General features: G+C 47.5%; 1 long non-coding RNA gene across 1 annotated transcript in view; it reads left to right on the top strand.

Annotated features, from left to right (window-relative positions):
- The first annotated feature begins 2,818 nt into the window (after positions 1–2,818).
- The window catches only part of LOC136300152 (uncharacterized), a 58,993-nt gene continuing 42,829 nt past the window's right edge, over positions 2,819–18,982 (top strand). Inside the window, exon 1 of the long non-coding RNA XR_010723635.1 lies at positions 2,819–2,904. This is a non-coding gene — a long non-coding RNA (uncharacterized lncRNA). The remainder of the gene's footprint in view (positions 2,905–18,982) is intronic.

Consider the following 18,982-nt stretch of genomic DNA (forward strand, 5'->3'; position numbering starts at 1 on the left):
GTTCACGTGTAGGCAAAATTAACAACCTCCATCTTGCTTTGTATATATATTACTATATTCTAAAACCTTAAACTCTAAGTTTTCCACCCTGTGATATCGCACACTTCTATTCAAACTACACACCTGTAATCTCAGTGCTATCACTCAATTTTGGAAGCCTTTTCCATGGCTTCAGGTAAAATGGAACGTTTTCTTGGGGGTTAGTGCCTGTCAGAACAGAAAGTCTAAAATTCTCAGTGCCCAGGGTTCCAACAATTCCCCTCTGGGCCACCTTGGCGTCATGTGCAACCTGACCAAGTGTGCTCTTGATCCCCTCGTCCAGATAATTGATAAAGGTAATAAACAGGGCTGGCCCAAGCAGAATTTGTCTCAATTAGCTGTGAAATTGCATCCACTGCTTTGGTTTGTCAGCTAGACTGAGTTTCTGCTGCTCCCAAGTCACTTGATGTAATGTAGATGGGATGAGACGTGTGAGGGGTAAATGTTTTGCAGACAATTTCACAGCTGCTGTGAAATTAGATATTCAATTATGTTATCTGCTGGGTTTCATTATTCCGAAAAATATCCAGAGCTTTTGTAACCATCCTTTTCTAAATAATCGAACTGATTTTAGGACTGTTGTTGGCTGTGTGAAATTCCACCTCAGTGCTCATCCCTGGGCCAGCTTCAGGTGAGCATCTTGTGCAGTGAGATCTTGACTCTCTGCCAGTGCCTTGCTTACCTTGCTTACCTGTTTCCTGCCCTGTCACTGGGGCATGGGTGACTTCAGTGCTCAAATACAGCCCTGAAATGATAGATGGAGTTAGGCAGGAGTCCTGAGAAATACAAGCCTGAATTAAGTCAGCACTGGACTAGGCTGGGCATGGGGATCTTTGAGCACCTGCCTGGCTCCCACTGCACTGCCTTTGGCTCTAGGTGAGATATCAGCATATTATTATGTGAGTAAAGAGTAATTACTGTGCTGGTATTTCTTTTAGTAAAGGGAAATGCGGCCACTTCTTCATTTGACTCTGCAGTGTCAGAAGTGGTACCAAGCATTAAACAGAATCATTGGAATGTCCATTTGAGTTTGCCCTGGCTGCACACTTCACCTGTGAGTTTGGTTAGCTTAGCTGCTCCAAAAAAAAAGGAAAATATTTGTTCTGTCAGTTTGCTTCAGAGTCGATTGAAATGTCTAATAAGTCAAATAACTTTTTTAAAAAATTATGCTTATTTCTGCTGGTTTCCCTGGGGTTATATTTGTATGCAGTACTGAATACAGCAGTGCACTCTGGAGAATCTGCACTTTTTCTGTCAATTTTCTACTCATTAGCTGCTGCTGGTAACAACACTCTCTTCACATCTTTGTCTTGAGTCACTACACTCTGTTATTTGAAAGAGGGATTGATTCTTGATGTGTTCTTGCAGCGATATCCAGTATCATTAGGCTTGAACTTAGCTACAAGTCTTGGTCCGTGTTCCATTGCTAGCACTAATTGATGTCAGTTTTAATTTTGTGAATCCCTGACTATTTGGATGTGTTTTTAATATACAAATACAAAGAATGCCTGTCTAAAACATCATGTTACTGGTGTTTGTGGGAAGCGCTGGGATCTCCTGTGAAGCATCTTAATTAGTTTTGCCTTTCATGTTGACATCCTAAATTCTAGGCTTGAGTTATGTATCAGATTTTTTTCTCCCTTGTTTGTCAAAACAGAACAACTTCTTTAGAGCAGAACATAATGCAAATACTAATTAAAACTGACAAGTCAAATGGATGTCACCTATTTTTAAGCGGAAGAAAAAACTGACTAAGAAAAATCTCTTCTGCCCTCGTTGAAGCTGACTGAAACATGATTACTGAAATCTGCGAGCACAGAATGAAGCTCCATGCTCTGCTTTTGCTGTTTCTCGAGGCAGGATCAGCCATCCATGGGCTGAGAGAGCAGAGATGTTGCCCGTGGGGCAGGACAGCAATCCCAGCTCCCAGCTTGCTCCCAAAGCTGCTGCGCTGCACTCGCTGACAGCTGGCTTGGGGCTCTCTGCTGGCAGGTGGGCTTTGGCCAGATGTGACCCCTGCAGATTGCAGATGTGAGCGTGGAGCCATCAGCCCCGTCTCTCCAAAGTGCTCCAGAGTTTGCTGGGGATGAGCTCCTGGGTTTAAGCCTGGCATTTTTTGGTTTTCAGGAGGGTGGCCCACAAGGCAGAGTGGTGGAAGCAGCCTCGTTCAGCTGCTCTTGGCAGGGGGATAGGGCAGGTGCTGCCCACAGAGAGCTGGCTGTTGTCACAGATGACAGCAGCGTGGGAGCCCTCTTTTGTGTAGCAGGGAGTTTGGATGGCTGATAATTGCTTCTTTCCCTCCCTCCCTGGGAGGCAGAAGATGTTACAGGCACCTAATTACCATGAAAACTTAAAGAGTTCTTTGGTTTAGATCTGGTTTTCTTCCAACACAGAGCTCTGCATCATTTCCAGTGCAACCTGGTGGTGTTCTAATGGTGTTCTGCTGCTGAATATTACCCATTAAGAGGTAAATACCCACACTTGCTTGGTGAGGTGCATTTTCTTGATGGTGAGAGGCATAGATGCTAACAACAAAAGTATTTCTTTTGTGGATAGGCATCCACTAGGGTTCAGTGCAACCGCAGAATGCACAAACTTTTAGGAAAATGGAGATAGATATGGTAGGAGAAGGGAATACAGGTGACCTGGCCCCTGATAGGTAACAGCTCTGTTAGTTACCCAATACAGCCTGACCCCTGATGAGCCACAGCTACAGCCAACAAAGGTACGTGTGATAAATAGGGGTGGGTTAGCTGGTATCCTTTTCCTGAGGGAGGCTCATGAAGGAGGAGGAACCTTGAGGAAGAGGGACTGAGAGGATCATGAAGAAGAAGAATCCTGAGGAGAAAGAGTCACTGCTGTGAGGTCAGTCTGGGTGTGCACTTAGAGCCTGTTGTTGGAACTTGCAGCCGTGGTCTAGCCAGGTAAAAGCCTGCAGTCAGAGTTCGGCAGGAAATAACCAGCAGTCAGAGGCTGCAAGGGAAACCTCCAGCAGGAGCTCGCTGCAGGCAGAGTCAGTGAATGGCTGGAGTCAGGATGGCTGAGTTGCAAACAGGAGTAAACCAGGATCCTTTTCATGCTGTGATAAAGAGTCTGTGTCTTAGCTCATTTCTACCCTCTAACAAGAGGGCTGCTGCAAGAAGATGCATTCTCGTTGTGTCTTAAAATTGTCTAAAATAGCATTTGTGGTATGATGACCAGTACCTTGCACTCCCTTTCAGTCTGCATACATCTGCTAATGATAACTACTATTTATATGCTTTTTTTTTTTCTTTTCCAATGTCTTGTGAAGATTCTTCTACTGCTGTCCAAAAGTCTGTGTTCTTTCTGGTGGCCTTACTCTTTTAACCACCCCTGAGACCCATCAGTCTGCGAGTGCAGCTCAGCAAGTTGCTGAGTGCTGGAACTGTCCTTAGGTCAGTGGGGCTTTTTCCTTATTCTACTCCAATCCTTGTTTGTTTGGGGAGGTAAAGGCTGCTAGGAAAGCCATTGCCTTTTATTTCAATCGAATTCTGTTTTTTCATTGGAATGGTGGAGTATTACCCGAGAAATATCCATTGTTCATGTTTGGAATTTTTTATGGTTTAAAAAACCCACCACCCTTTCTTTCCTCCTGAACCCTCGTAGCTTATTGTGCTGGTTGAAACGGGTTGGCTGTATGTAGCTTGAGAATCAATTTCAGACAAATATCCGAGTGTCTTTTTAACTGGAACTTGTACTTCTTGTCAAACTTTCAGGCTAAAACTCCTGTAAACAAGCTTTCCAGAGCTGCTCTTGCTGAGAGCTGGCTTGGTGCTATCTGCTGGCAGATGGGCTTTGGCCAACAAAACACTTGAGAGAGGCTCCACGACTCTCCAGGGAAGCAGACTGGTGTAATCCATTTCCAGGGATGACACTCAGAGGGTAATAAGGAGGCAATCAGCTGAAGGCAAATAATGGCTCCCATTTTTTTTGATGTCTGGGCTGCTGTGGGGTGAATGGAGTATCTGTGTTTTTCAGATGAGGAAGGAAGGCCAGATGCAGGGCTGGGCTGGTGCCAGTTGCAGTTTCTAGAGTTTAGGTCTGGAACATGAAATGAGCTGCAGTGAGGCGTGTGGCAAATCAGATGTTTCAGAAGACAAAGTGGGGATCAGTAACCTGAGTTTTCCCAGTTTCAGCAATGGGAAGTAAAAGCTTCTCATTGTTTGGCAGCAGCTCTCAGTGTGATGTGAGCCTGTATTACTCGAACAATTAATATCACATTAAAACCAACAGGCGAGAAACTTGTTTGAAGTGAGTGAAAATTCAGGTGAGAACAATTTTATCCTTTCAGAACCATCTGGGTAGGGGCTGGGTGCCCACACATGAGTCAGGGCTGCACTCTCTGACCTGAGCAAGGGAGGGGTGAGTGGAGCTATTGGAAGGGAGAGTTGTAGGATTGATGGAGGGAGATGCTGCTGTGGCAGAGGCAGGGCTGGCTGGGCTCTGCCTGCTCTCCCAAGTCCCTCCTCACTGCCTCCAGCCCAACCATGGTTTATGTGGTGCTGGATGCTTTTTCATCCCAAGCATGTAATGGGAAGCCTGGATGTCATCACAGCAGTGGCTTGGCTGCTGCAGATTGCTGTGAGCCCACAGCTCTCCCCTGTGGTATTTTCTGGAGAAAAACTGGGTAAATCACCTGGCAGGGAGAGTGCAAAGAGCATAGGCTGCTGTGTCCCAGGTGCCTTTAACTCCCCAAGTGCTGGACCTCGTGCCTCTTTTATCCCAAGACTTTTTTGTCCCAGTCTCTTAGCCCATTGAGGTGGTGCGATCCAGTTCACAAGTCACCCTGGGATGCAGATAGATATGTCTGAATCTGCACTTACTGAGTGCTTTATTCTGAATGAGCCTGGCAAGCTGCCCATGTGCTGTAACTTGGCCAGCTCACAGCATGCTCAGTGTGTGTGAGCTGGCTAGTTTAAGCCTCAGCAAAAGCAACTGGGAGATGTTCCTAAGGCATACCCAGGAGAAACTGTCCTTTTCCCATGGAACTGCAGATAAGAGCATTGTTCTTTGGCTCAGTTTCCTATAATATGAAAATCTGAAACGTCATTTCTGATCTCAAGATCTTTTTTGAGTAGCTCAGGCCTCCAATTTTTGCCAAAGTGGTACCAGCACCTTGGTGGAGATCTTGGTTTGCGGCTGGGTGAACCAGGGGATCCATTTACCAGATGCAGAAAAGATCTGTTCCAACATCTGCCCAGCCTGCCACTCACACAAAGCAGAGGGAAATCACACAGCTTATTTAACTGCACTGGGTAAAGCACAGTTAAACTGCCAGAATATACACCCAGCTCTGCACTTCCTGCAATTTTTCAAGGTTAATATTTCTGCTGCTGTTGCATTCGATTACTAGAGGTAGCGGAGCAAAGATTGTCAAAGATTATTGAAAGGAAATGTTGCGGGTTTTGAAAACTTGCAAGTAATTCTGGAGATATGAGACTACTGAAATGTTGCTTTTTTAAAATGGGTGTTTCATAACCAGCTTTGCACGTGTAGCCCTGCTAATAGCCAAGATACTAAAAATCTTGTGTAGTGATGTCTTCTTAGAGGTGGGGGGTGTGTAGTTACACTGTGGGTTGGATGCTGTTATTTTCTCACTGCTGTTCAATTACAGATTTTCTGATTCTCTCTTGACTCTGCTTTTCTTGCTCTCTGGTGGTTCACTTGGCAGAAACCTCCGGCTCTCTTGCCTTAACAGCTCAAGTTATGTGCAAAGTACAATATTGTTAATAATGACACCTGTACCTTTCTGAAGGCAGCTTACTGAAAATTCAGAACTAGAAGACACAAGTAGAAACCAGCAATACTTGAATCTAAACTCTGGCATCAGTTTAGATTATGGATTTATTGCTGATAATCTCTCAGCATTGTCAGATGGGAAGTCCTTAAGTTAGTGTTACTTTTGCTCAAGATGAAGTAAAGGACAGATTTGTCTGGAAACAGAGAGCTTAAACCTTTAATACTGGTCCATACTTTGTTTTTTGAAGTGAGAGGCATTTGATATCATGTTTTTGCTCATGCGTAGAAGTGCTGCACAGGTGAAATCTAACTTTTGCCTGCTGAACTGAGAAATCCCCTTTAGCAATCAGTGTTGGCAGCTGCTGAGGCCCTCAGTGAACTACAGCAGAAGCTGCTGCAGTCTAAGAAACAGTGCTGAAACAAACATTCGTCCTGCTCTGAACCTTGGAGCTGTTCAGCACCTGGGAGCTCCTTCCATGAGGTTCTCTGGCCAGCTGAGAAATCCTGATGACTTGACCTCAGTATGGTTTTTAAAGGCTTCTGGATCAGGCTCAAGGGTGGGTGTTGTTTTGCCCTCAAAATGCCTGAATTACGTCAATGGCTTGGATTTAGCTGAAAACTTAGGAAGGAAACAGAGCAGTAGCAAGGGGGAAGGCAGATGAAAAGTCAGGATACGGCTCAGGGTCAGCGAGAGGTAGAAATAATCAACATAATATTTTTGAGATCACTATTAATGCTGGAAAGCTGTGTCTAAATGAAGACTACATTGACCCCTGGGTCACTCAGTAAATCAGGACACTGTGTTTGCTGACGTGCTGCACAGGGAGGTCAGGGATGCATGGCTTAGGAGGGGTGGTTAAAGGCTGCCTCAAGCTCAAGTTGGGCTCAGCAGAGAAGGATCATGCCCCAGTGATTCAAACATGAGGTCAATGTAAATCAACAGTCACGTATTTTGTTGTTCTATTGTTTTGGGGTTTTTTTTTTCCCTTGGCTCTTCCATGAGGGATTTCAACATCAGGAAGTGGCTTGGTTTTTCTTGTAGAAATTCACAGCACGGACAGACATTTCTCTTGCAGGGGACATAATTGGCATTTCAGCCAGCTCTGCATTTGAATATCACAAACATCCAGAACCTTCCTTCACTACCTGGAATTTGCAGGATCTCTCTCTGAGCGTTCACATGACCTGTGCCTCAGAGAGGGTTTGTTTGGACTAAACTCTTCTGAAACAATAAAAGGAGCAGAATTTATGATGTGAATGCCTTGTAGTACCCTTCCACTGCACGTTTGCAGTTAAGGGTCAGACTTGGAAGGAATTGCTTGACTGGGTTAATGAGGCTAAAATCATCTTTTAGTCACGGTTCAAAATTCTGGACAAACTTTCTGCAAATTAATTCTCTGCGGCTTCTCCACCACAAGGTGGTTGGAAGCTGAGAGTGGCCTGGTCTGCCAGTCTGTTCCTTAAAAATTATTGAGGACAAAATCAAACCCTTGATTCAATTTCCTCCCATTTGGCTCTACTGGTTCTATCCCTGGGCTCAACCAGGGCCCAGCAGTGATGGGGATGGAGATTAGTGGTGATCAATCTAATTTACTGGTTGGCACATTTCCAGTGAACTCAAATGGACTATAGTTAATCTAGTTTTCAACTATGCTTGTGTTGTGAGTGCAAGTTAAAATTTGCTTTTTTATCTCTCTTACCAGATGGCCTTACAGCTAAAAGTATCAGAGTGGGAGGGAGGCGATCTGGCATTAGTTTGTAGCTTTTCTACCGCTTTTCTGTATCATCCTGGCATGACTCTGTGAGGAATTCTCCCCAAGACAGTGACTGAAGAGCTTTTTTCTTTTCTTTTCTTTTCTTTTCTTTTACTTTTTTTTTTTTTTTTTTTTTTAATAAGAGGAGCACACACAGTTACCACAGCTCAGCTTGCATGAAGTCATAGAGCCACAGAAGGGCTTGGGCTGGAAAGGACCTTAAAGATCATCTTGTTCCAACCTCTCTGCTGCCCTGGGCAGGGACACCTTTGCCCTAGACCACATTGCTCAAAGCCTCCTCCGGCTGGACCTGGAGCACTGTCAGGAATGGGGCACCCACAACTTCTCTGGACAACCTGTGCCAGTGCCTCAACACCCTCACAGGGAAGATTTTCTTCCAGATATTTAATCTGAGTCTGCCCTCTGTCAGTTTGAAGTCATTTCCCCCTGTACTGTCGCTCCTTGCTCTTGTCCAAAGTCCTTCTCCAGCTCTCTTGTAACCCCTTTAGATTTGTTTTATGGCTAACCTTACTGAAAGTCACTGTTTCAAATGGTGGCATGAGTTATAGCAGAACAAAAAAAAAAAAAAAGAAAAAAAAGTATGTCCTGAGGACAGCAAAAAAAAAAAAAAAAGATGGCACGTAAAATGTTTCTTGGAATTAATTTACTGACATTGTGTCATCTTTCAATAAAATGAAAATATATATCTAATATAAAAATAATTAGGCAAGGCATGCAAACGATTATGAAACCCAAATCTTGTGTATTAATACTGATTTGTTACATGGTTGAAAGGGTTTGGAAAGTTTAACGAAGATAATTGATAGTGATGAACTTTAAAGTCTTAACCTTTGCTGAGATTTCCCTTGAGAGTTGTATGTGATTCAGAATTTACCACCTGAAAGAGATTTTTTTCACCTGAAAAATCACTTTTATATATAACTTTTAGGGGCTTCTCTATGCTGAGAAGGCTTCTTCCAGGCTTTTGTTTCTGCATGTAAACTCTTTGAACTTCTTGATTTATGGAAATGGCATCAGTAACTCCAGCATCACCCTTCGAATCTCTCCCACTCAGTGCCCACCCCCCCGGGCAGGTCTTGTGCGCCTGGATAAGCCGGGCTGCTCCCAAAGTCCCAGGGAAAGCTAGACTTTGGGATTTGAACCTGACCCCGATTCCTCCCCACAGATTTCGTGTCTCCAGCCTTCAATTTGGAGACCTGGCTGCCCTGGGAGGGATTTCTCCATGACACAGCTCCTGTGTCTGGATGCTCTCTGGATCCAGTGCAGTCACCTGCTCTCCCTGGGGAGCACCAGCCCTTCGGGTTGTGGCAAATGCTTCATGTGAACTCAGATGTTTTCCTGCCTGTCTCTCCTTGGGGTCTGCAAATTGCCTTCCTTTGATGGATTCCAACATGCTGTACCGCATCCATTCTGACATTTTGATTATGTGTTATTCACATCGTCGAAGAAATTAACAATTGGAGCAGTTGAAGCTTTTCAGGATATCTCTCCCCAAATAACAATTTTGTATTTCGAGCACCAGCCAGATTCTCCATATGGCTAAAATGTGCTGGAACAGAAAGACATTAGCATGGCTTAATAAACTTCATGCATGGCTTGCTATTGCAATATCAGAAAGAAAACAAATACAGCCACTAGTTCTCCTTGGAATAACTCTGTTAAATTACTGTTGTTTGAAATGAGCTCTTTTATGGCTTATGGCTGATATAATTTGCATTGTGATAGGTAAAGCAGCATTCTGTATGTTTAATATCTTTGGATTTGACTGCTCGAGTCTTGCATAAATCTTCTCCCCAGTGGGAGGGGAAGGCAATAAATTGAGTTTTGGTATGGATCAGAAGGCAATGGATTTGGGAGACACTCTATTCCAAACTCTAGCATGCTGCACAACTTCTCTTGATAGACATTAGCCTGCTTTCAGTCTTTGTCTATTTACCTTCCTTGGTTAAATGTTCTCTTTTGAGAGCCAGACCTGTCTGGGCACACAGACCGACTTTCCTCCTGTGTTTCACCAAAAGGTGCAGTGCCCACAATTACATTTGCGCTGGGGCATTGTTTTTTTGTCTGTCAGCAGAGGATACTGCTGAGCACGCTGCTAATTGCTCCTGCTTCAGCATCTGAGCCTGGTATGTGTAGCATTGGGGAGAAAGGGTAATCCCTGTGTGTCTGAACTGTGTCACTTCAATGAACTTCCCACAGAGGGGTCTGGCACTCAAATGCTCGTGGAATCTTGTGTTTGGGTTTCAGACCTGCATGGTTTAGAGACAGCTTTGTGTGTGAATGAGATTTGTGGGGCTCAGGGTGTTCTCCTGTCTGTTATGGCCATGAGGTCCTGTGAGATTGAGGGGTAAACTGTGGTTTTGGGACATCGCTCACCCCCTGGACACAGCCTGCCCATGGTGGCCACGTTCAGATCATGCTCTGCAGGAAAACCTGCTCTGCTCATTACAGTTGACTCCTTGGATGATGCTGAGTGTGGGCTCCACACAAGGAGTTTCTGGTGGTGAGTCCCACAACAGAGCTGCTGCTGCTGAATCTTGTGCTCCCAAACCACTCTTCAGCATTTGGCACTGGAGGGGGATGAGCTTGGGCTTTTTTTCACCTGGAAGAATGGCAGACATCTCCTTTCTGCTGGTGCAATCTGTCTTCTATGTTCTCATGAATTAGAGTACCTATGAAAGATGTTTATTTACAGGCCACTGGTTTGGAGGCACTTGATGTTCTAATTAACTTTGAGGGGTTATGGCCAGAATACTTCACACAGCTATTCCCCAGTCTGCTCTGAACCTCTCTGGATTCAGAGCACATCCACCCTAAAGCCTTCAAGACACAAGAGTGAGCTGGGATTGCTGATGTGCATAGGATGAATGTTTCTATTACCCCATCATCATTTTCATCATCATTTTGCTCCTTGCTGGAGAAGTGACAGCGTGGCTGTAATTAGTTTTGATTGTTTAGGATGTCAGGAGTAATTGGGAAGGTGTTACACGAGAGGGGCAGGCTGTGGCTCCCTCACACCATTGCTGCTGGCAGCCTGGCAGTGCAGTGCTATTTGCATTTGTCTATTAAATAAAAAGGAGGAAAATGCTGCTAGAAAGCAATCTTCCCTGGGAACACGTTTTCCTAGCACTCTGGGCTTAGGAGTTCACAGTTCAGCTCTGGCAGGATGTGAGTCTCCAGGCTGCCACCCACGCCACGGGCTCAGGAGTATTGCTCTGCTGATTTCTGTTCTACAAAGGAAAATACTGCAGGCAGGAAAATATCTTAGTCAATTCAGTCAGTGTGTAAGGTTTCTTACCTCACCATGGTGAAGGACTCTCCCAGGTTGGTTTTCTTGGGCAGCACGTGCCTGCTGATATCCCTTACCCCGTGAGATGTCTGGTAGCTTTTCCCTGCAATAATTGTATCCTGATGTTTCATGATACCCTCGGTGGCTTCATTCTGACTGCCAGTGTTCATTATGAGCAGTAACAGTAGCAAAACATTTTCTTTTCCTGCAGCAAGCTGGCACCCCGTATCTGCAATGCCTGCTCACCCCTTTGCAGCTGATGCCACGCTCTTGAAAATACTGCTTTGGCACCAAAACAAATGGTGTGTTTGCCACATGGACAAACCTGTAGAGACAGTCCAGAGCTGTCAAGCTCTGTCTCTGGGCCTCAGCCTCAATGAGTCATTTAGAGGTGCGGAGGAGAACCCCTCTGGCTTCCTGCAAAAGCCAAGAGAGAGCAGAGCTGTGGGGAGGAGAGCCCAGCCAGCAAAGCTTGTAGAGATCCCTGTGACAATGCTGGGCTGAAATCTGCCTTCCCTGCCTTGGCATTGCTCAGCAGGAGCTGGGGATGGCATCAGAGCTGGTGCAGACCAGAGCAAAGCGTGGCGGAGTGTGTGTTGGCTGCCCCTGCGAGCCACAAACCTGCTGGGCCGAGAGCAGCCCGGGTGAATGGCATGTCTGAACACACGGCATAAATAATTGTATGGGGAAGCTCAGTGCTCCCATGCCAGCGTGTATAAATATTCATATGATTCCATGAATCTGTCATTGCGTGCAAGTGCTTCATCTTTCCAACTTCACTCCTGCCAAAAGCCCTCACTCATGGAAACGCTCTCACTGGAGGCAATCAGATGATTGATGTGAGTAAAGGGCTGGGGGAGCTCCTCTAACAGCCAGATTTACAGCAGTATTTCATTCCTAATTTCTGCACGCTGGGAAGCGAAACCCAAACACAAACTCAGCTGGTTTTGAGAGACTTTCTCACTGTAGGGTTCTCAAATCATCAGCTCCACGGAGCTTTTCCCCATTCTCTAATTGTCTCCATCCATTTATTGTTGTCAGTGATGCTGGTGAGGTAATTTGGGGGGCTGAATTGTCTCCTGAGGTACTGCTTTCCACGGTCTCAGCCAGGCTTCTGGCATGGCTCATAGCCCACAGGAGTGGCTCCCCTATTATGGGTTGTTACAGCTGTTAGTGCAGTGCAAAATAGCTGGAGGTGATGGAAGAGAGAAGTGTGCTGTGAGCTCTGATATCTCAGGAGCATTTATACACTCAATAATACCAAAGCTTCTCTCACTGAAGTTTTATTGTGGCTGTATGGGATCTGGTGAGTCCCTTGCAGGTAGGTTTGAGCACATGAAGGGGAAAGCTAGGATTTTAAGAAGAATCAACCATCTCGGGGCTGCCCTTGAGGCCGGCTGAGCTAGGGAAGCCTGAGGCAGCTGCAGACTGCACAGAGCTCCGGGCACAGCCCTGGAGTGCCCTGCCACAGAGAGAGGGGTTTGTGCCATGTACTGATCACATCCAGCCCAGTTTGCCTCAGGAGCTGGCCAGGACTGCGTGGTGGTGTTTGGGACTGCCAGCTCCTGCCTTATCTCCCTGATATCAGCCCCTCTGGGGGCTCCTGTTTTGGAGTTTGGCACTGCTGGAGCAGCTCCTGGTCTCCTCTTGGCTGCCATGGTCTCTGGTGGGATGCTGGTGTTCAGGAGCTGCCTTGGCTCAGCAGTGAGGCATGAGGAGCCACTGGAAGCAATAATTGCAATGTCTATTTTGGCCTTGGTGCCCATGCCCTTTGCATACGAGTTATTTGTGGTCAGGCAGCTTTTTCTTCTCTTTCAGCCCTGCTAGGTGGCAACAGAGGTGATTCTGGGCATGTCCTGTGCTAAGTTTCTAATACTCCCTGCATTAAACTGGATGGTGTTACCCGCCACAGGAGGTTCAGAGAGCCTCACAGCAAGCCAGGGAAAATGACAACAAAAGGAGATACCCATTCCGAGAAAATGACCATCTCCATAATATGACTTTATACAGAAAGATGAATATTACTGAAGTTAATTTTGCCCTTTTGGAGTGCTGGCTCCTGCTTTAATTGATCAGCCATGGATGGTAACTAATGAGGCGGTTGAAGTTGTTTTTAACACGAGGAAGATAATTAAACATGACGAGTTTCCCTCAGAGCTGCCTGTTAGGCTCCCACCGTACAAAAACGGAATGATAGAAAACCCTTCCTCCTGCCCCCTCCCACAAACCCCAAGTGTTGGAACCCTACAAACACATCTGACCGTGTGCTCCTGGCTGGCTGCAAACACCATCTTCGCTGCGTTTGTGGAAACCTCGAGTTGCAGCAGAGCCACTGGAATAAATGCAGGCTGATACTAGAGAGGAGGGCTCAGCACTTTCCCATATGGCTCTCATGGTCACATGCCTCATCTGCACCATTTCTACGCCTTCTCATGCTTAAATATCCGTGCTGAGTGTAGAAGAGTGCGGATCAAAACGAGCACAAATGCTGCTGCCAATTAAAACTCTCGTTGGAGATAAAGGGTGTTGGCAGTTCTCCCGAAAGTATCCCTTTCTCTGTTTTCACGGTTGTGTAGGGGCTGCTAATTTCCCCGTGATGAGTCACTGAAAGAATTTATAGAGGTAAGAGGGATTTCATGCTCTAAATATAGCCTCAAGTCAGCCCACGAGGAGCAGCCACAGGAGCTGGCTGCTGAGCTAGTAAATACAACTCCGTGCTGCTCCCAGCTCCTCCTGACTGATGGAGTTTGAAGGGAGGGAATGGTGAGTTAGAGTAGGAAAAGAGTCAGCGTGAGTAGGCTGGGGCCAAAAACTCTGAAATCACAGCGTGGTGAGATAAATCACACGCTCAGATGAGAGTGGGTGAAAATGGGAGACTTTTTTTGATGGCCTATTCCCAGCTCCTCCTTGCAGCAATAGTTAAATTCCAGCTGGCCCCACCTTTCTTGGCAGTAGCTGTTACCTTCTGCAGCTTAGTGGGGAGAAAGGAATAAGGTGATTCCTTACCAGTTAACTCGGTCCCTGCTTGGATCTTGGTTCTGGCTATCCAAAGATTTTCCCGAGTGTTTTATTCGCAATGATTCCATTGCAGCTGCTTGCTCACGTCCCCTACATTGGGCTGGGGGGAGAGAATTGGAAGGGTAAAAGTGAGAGAACTCCTGGGTTGAGATAAAGGCAGTTTACCAGGTAAAGCAAACCAAGGGGCTCATTTCCCATGGCAGGCAGGTGCTCAGCAGGGCTCCATCACCTGGAGCAGTGACTTGGGAAGACAAACACCATCACTCCAAACGTGCCCCTTTCCTCTTCCTCCCCAGCTCTGGGTGCTGAGCGTGGTGCCACACGGTCTGGGACATCCCCTGGGTCACCTGGGGTCAGCTGTCCTGGCTGTGTCCCCTCCCGGCTCCTTGTGGAGCCTCTTGCTGGCGGGGTGGGTGAGGAGCAGGAAAGGCTCTGGGTAAGAACTGCTCAGGAACAACAAAAAATCTCTGTATTATCGACACTGTTTTCAGCTGTTTTCACTGTTTTCAAATGCAAACCACAGCCCCATACCAGCTACTATGAAGATAACGAACTCTACCTCAGCCTAAACCAGCACAACAATTCTACAGGTGACCTGAACACTTTTATTGCATCGGCTTTAGTGGACTTTTCAAAGTTACCTTGAACTTAGTGCAGGAAAAAAAAAAAATAGGCTGCTTGTTTTATACTATTTGAAATCCATATGATCACTTTAACCAATTTAGAAATCGTTTAGGCAGAACTGGCTGTAAAATAAGCTAGAAATATTTCTGAGTTTAGGCAGACCCTAAAAATCAATTTATAGGCACATTTCTCAAAGCAGAAATTATCTACTTGTGAACAACCCCCAAAAATGCTCAAAACTTTTTGCCAATAGGAAAAAACCAAAACTTTACAGTAAAATAGTGCTTTATTCTCCATTAATTCTGCTGCATTTTCGTCTCTTCCCTGTGACTGTTCCACCCAGGGCTGGGCACAGGCAGCTCCTCTCCCCCCACTCGCATAGCTGAGCTCCCTTTTCCCACGCAGGAGTGTTGCTGTGCTCACGTGGAGCCCGTGAGCCAGAACAGACAATTACACAGCTATTTGCACACATCAGCTCCCTCCACATCATCTTTGCTGTGCAGCCACTGCAGGGAGGGTGTTTTGAGCTACTCAGTGAAGTGCCTGATGTGGGGGACAAAACCGAAAACTGCTTTTTTCCCCCATTCTCCTGTCCCTGGTGGTGTTGGCTGTGATGTGTGAGCTGTCCACAGCTTTGGTGGAACTTGTTTTGGTTTTCCTGATCAATTTGCTTACCTCGGGCCGCTCACCCACGTCCGTCCTAATGCTTTTCTGAGGAGGTTATCTCCGGGCTGCTCTTTGTTTGCTGTTACAGGTTCTCTGGGCTCCCTGTCAGGAGTGTGGTGGTTGTCCCCAGCTGTTCGGGGTGCAGGGTGTGCAGTCTCAGCCCTTCTCCCTACCAAGTCCCTCTGCTGATAATATTGTGGTGTCCATCAAAACAGATGAGTCAGAATATTTGTGAGATTTTATCAGTGCTCTTCAGCAAAGTTGCTGGCCAAGGCTAGCACTTTTTTTTTTCCTCTGAGACCTCAGATAAGACCTTCTTGATGCTGAAAGGTCCTGAGCTCTGATAAGAACAACACGTGCTCTGCTTTCACTTTTCTCCCCTTTCCAGAGATGTGGCTTGCTCCAGACCCAAGGTCTGAGCCAACTCCCTGCTCACAGAGCAAATGAAACCAAGGATTCATGAATGTATTTCTTTTCAGATGAAGCAAAGCAGCTCAAATGGGAGAACCTAGCAAGCTGTGAACACAGGGGGCCGAGGGATGCTCCACCCCAGTTGTGCTAAATCACTCACGTTTAGTGCCAGGAGCTGAACCTGGTGCTGGATTTATGTCCTGGGGGGCTTTGAGCCTCCAGACTTGCAGCTGAAATGATGTGTTGGAATTCTGAGCCTAATGCTGTGTTTTAGTTACCACTTTAGCTGAGGGCAACACTTGTGTCTCGGTGAGACAAAAGGTAAAGGAAGGGAAAATCATTTTATTTGTAAGTTTATTTTTCAGGCGGTCTGGTGTTGGCACAATGATGGGAACACAGGAGGGGATGTGGGGTAGGTCACCGGGGTTCCTGTTCCAGCAGAGAGGGCAGCCAAGGGCAGCTGAAACCAAAGTCAAAGCTCAGGGTGGGAAGGCTGCCAAGCCCATTCTTCATTGCCCATGCTGCTCGTTCCTGCCCTGTGCCCCCCGGGCTCCCCTGGCCCTGGCAGAGGTGTGGGGAGGCTGTGCAGGGCAGGGCTGTGCTAAGAGCCTGATGAAAACCTGCCTGCAGTAAAAAACCAGTCTTGACCTAAAGCAACCCTCCGGCACTGCTTTCCTCAGCGTGCGGGAGGGGAGGACAGGAGTGGAGAGGAACCAGCTCTTTCCTTTAAGTGCTGCTTTGTGTCAGCTCAGGCCACTCATGAAAATACAGTGTAGGCAAATGTGGCTGTGATGGGAGCCAGCACAGGACAGGGAGCAAGGAAATGTGCAAGGAACGTCATTTTTGAGAGGACTAGGGAGTGCTGCTAGTGCTCCAGTGACACAGTCTCACATGAGGCCAGCCTGTAATGAGCCCTGAGAAGATGTATCAGGTCCTGAGGGTTGACCTCAAACCTCCCAGAGCGGTTTAATAATATTTGCCAGACGACTCATGGGGGAGTGTTTTGAAAAGCAAAGGTTTTAAAAAATGAGAAGATAACAAACGACACGGAAACAAAACAGAAGCTGTGCTGGTTTGCTCAGGCACAGGGAAGCCCTTACACCTGGCTAAGACATCCCAAAAAGCCCTCGAGCACCTCTGTGCTCCTTCTTAGGTATACAGTGATCAAGGAGGGATAATTTGGCAAACCACAGGCTTTGAGAAGCATTTCCAAAGCCCAAATAGGCGCTCCTATCCTGGCACTGAGCCAACCACGGTGAGGGAAACACACAAAGTTCTGGTGCTTCTCCTTAAAAGTCAGGGGTGAAACCGAAACCCTTCTTTCCTTCTGTGGAAACATTTGTTTGGGTGTGGAAATGCACTCCAGTGTGTGCAGGGGCTGGAAATGGAACTTTTGATCCAGCATTAATAGATCCGCTTGCCGTGTGTGAAGTCTCCAAGTGCTGACATGGGCACCTGGTGAAATCCTCAAGCTGCGGGATCGGAGGGCTGGCCTGTAACTGCAGAGCAGGACCCGGGAGAGCTGTGCTCATACTGGATGTTTAGCGTGTTTATGATATTGTGCTGAAAGCACAAAGAAAGAAGAGGAAATGCTTCTCTCTAATTACATCAAAAATAAACTCAGCTTTTCACGAGCCCCCCTTGCCTGTTAAAACGGGTACACAAATTTCTAGGAACCATGGATTTATTTTAGGAGCAATTTAGAGCAAGAGAAAGAAAAGGTTGGATTTGATAAAACTGCCAGGGAACCTGTTTTGCTTTTAGCACATCCTGGCTTCTGTTTACTTGGGTTTTCCATGTGTGGTTTGGGGAGTGTGCTCGGAGTGTGGCTCATAAAAGCAAAGGTCGTGGTTATCATCCTTCCGTGAGAGGGCTCCTCCCAGCCGCTGCAGGCTCTGCTGCGCTGCACAAACGCTGTGTTTGCTCTCAGCGTGGAACAACTTGTTACTTTCTGGGAAATCAAAGAGCTGCTCTGCTTCCATGAAAGCCCAGGACTGCGTGCAGGGGTCAGCGCTCAGGAGCGTGTCCTTACAAACAGATCCTTTCCTTTTGCCACCCTGGTTTGCTGTGCTGTGGCTCCAGAAATCCCCGGGCACCCTCCTGGCAGCATCACTGCATCCAGCATGGACTGCAGGGCAGGAGCAGCTTTCTACTCTACTTTTCCTTTAAAACACTTTGTTATTTAATTGCCTTCTCATCCTTCTCTCTCAGACTCAGGCTGGCTGAAGTTTTCTCGCAGGGCGGGAAGAGGTTTGCTGCGTACCTGTGGCTTTCACCATCCTGCTCCCTTGTCCCCTCCCTGGCTGTCCTCGGCAGGGGTGTGGCTCTAGGGTGTGTCCCTCGGCAGGGGTGTGGCTCTGGGGTGTGTCCCTGGCAGGGGTGTGGCTCTGGGGTGTGTCCCCCTCGGCAGGGGTGTGGCTCTGGGGTGTGTCCCCTCGGCAGAGGTGTGGCTCTGGGGTGTGTCCCCTCGGCAGAGGTGTGGCTCTGGGGTGTGTCCCTGGCAGGGTGTGGCTCTGGGGTGTGTCCCCTCGGCAGAGGTGTGGCTCTGGGGTGTGTCCCTGGCAGGGGTGTGGCTCTGGGGTGTGTCCCTGGCAGGGGTGTGGCTCTGGGGTGTGTCCCCCTCGGCAGGGGTGTGGCTCTGGGGTGTGTCCCTGGCAGGGTGTGGCTCTGGGGTGTGTCCCCCTCGGCAGGGGTGTGGCTCTGGGGTGTGTCCCCTGGCAGGGGTGTGGCTCTGGGGTGTGTCCCCTCGGCAGAGGTGTGGCTCTGGGGTGTGTCCCCTCGGCAGAGGTGTGGCTCTGGGGTGTGTCCCTGGCAGGGTGTGGCTCTGGGGTGTGTCCCCTCGGCAGAGGTGTGGCTCTGGGGTGTGTCCCTGGCAGGGGTGTGGCTCTGGGGTGTGTCCCTGGCAGGGTGTGGCTCTGGGGTGTGTCCCCCTCGGCAGGGGTGTGGCTCTGGGGTGTGTCCCCTGGCAGGGGTGTGGCTCTGGGGTGTGTCCCTGGCAGGGGTGTGGCTCTGGGGTGTGTCCCCTCGGCAGAGGTGTGGCTCTGGGGTGTGTCCCCTGGGCAGAAGTGTCCATCAGTTTTCCCCAAATGCTCAGTGATAGTTCTGTTCCTTCTCCTACTTTCTTTCCTCTTTATTTTCCTTTTGTATCAACCTCCTGATTTGCCTCCCAGCGTGGAGGCCTGGATGCTCTCGAAAGGATGTCGCAAACCAGTTTAAGGGGTGGGTGCATCCCCATCAGGTTGTGCCAACCAGTCCTCAGCATGTAACCCCTAAAAAACTTAAAAAGTAAAATAATTGCAACTACTCCAACTCAATACTTACTTTCCCTTTCAACTTTTCCACCCAATTTTGCATCCAAGTCCCGAAATAAGTCCATTTTACTGGGTTGTATCCAGACAGT

The sequence above is a fragment of the Chamaea fasciata genome, unplaced genomic scaffold (assembly GCF_029207755.1).
Source record: "Chamaea fasciata isolate MVZ Bird 193981 ecotype frontalis unplaced genomic scaffold, bChaFas1.0.hap1 SCAF_22, whole genome shotgun sequence".
Classification (NCBI taxonomy): Eukaryota; Metazoa; Chordata; class Aves; order Passeriformes; family Sylviidae; genus Chamaea; species Chamaea fasciata.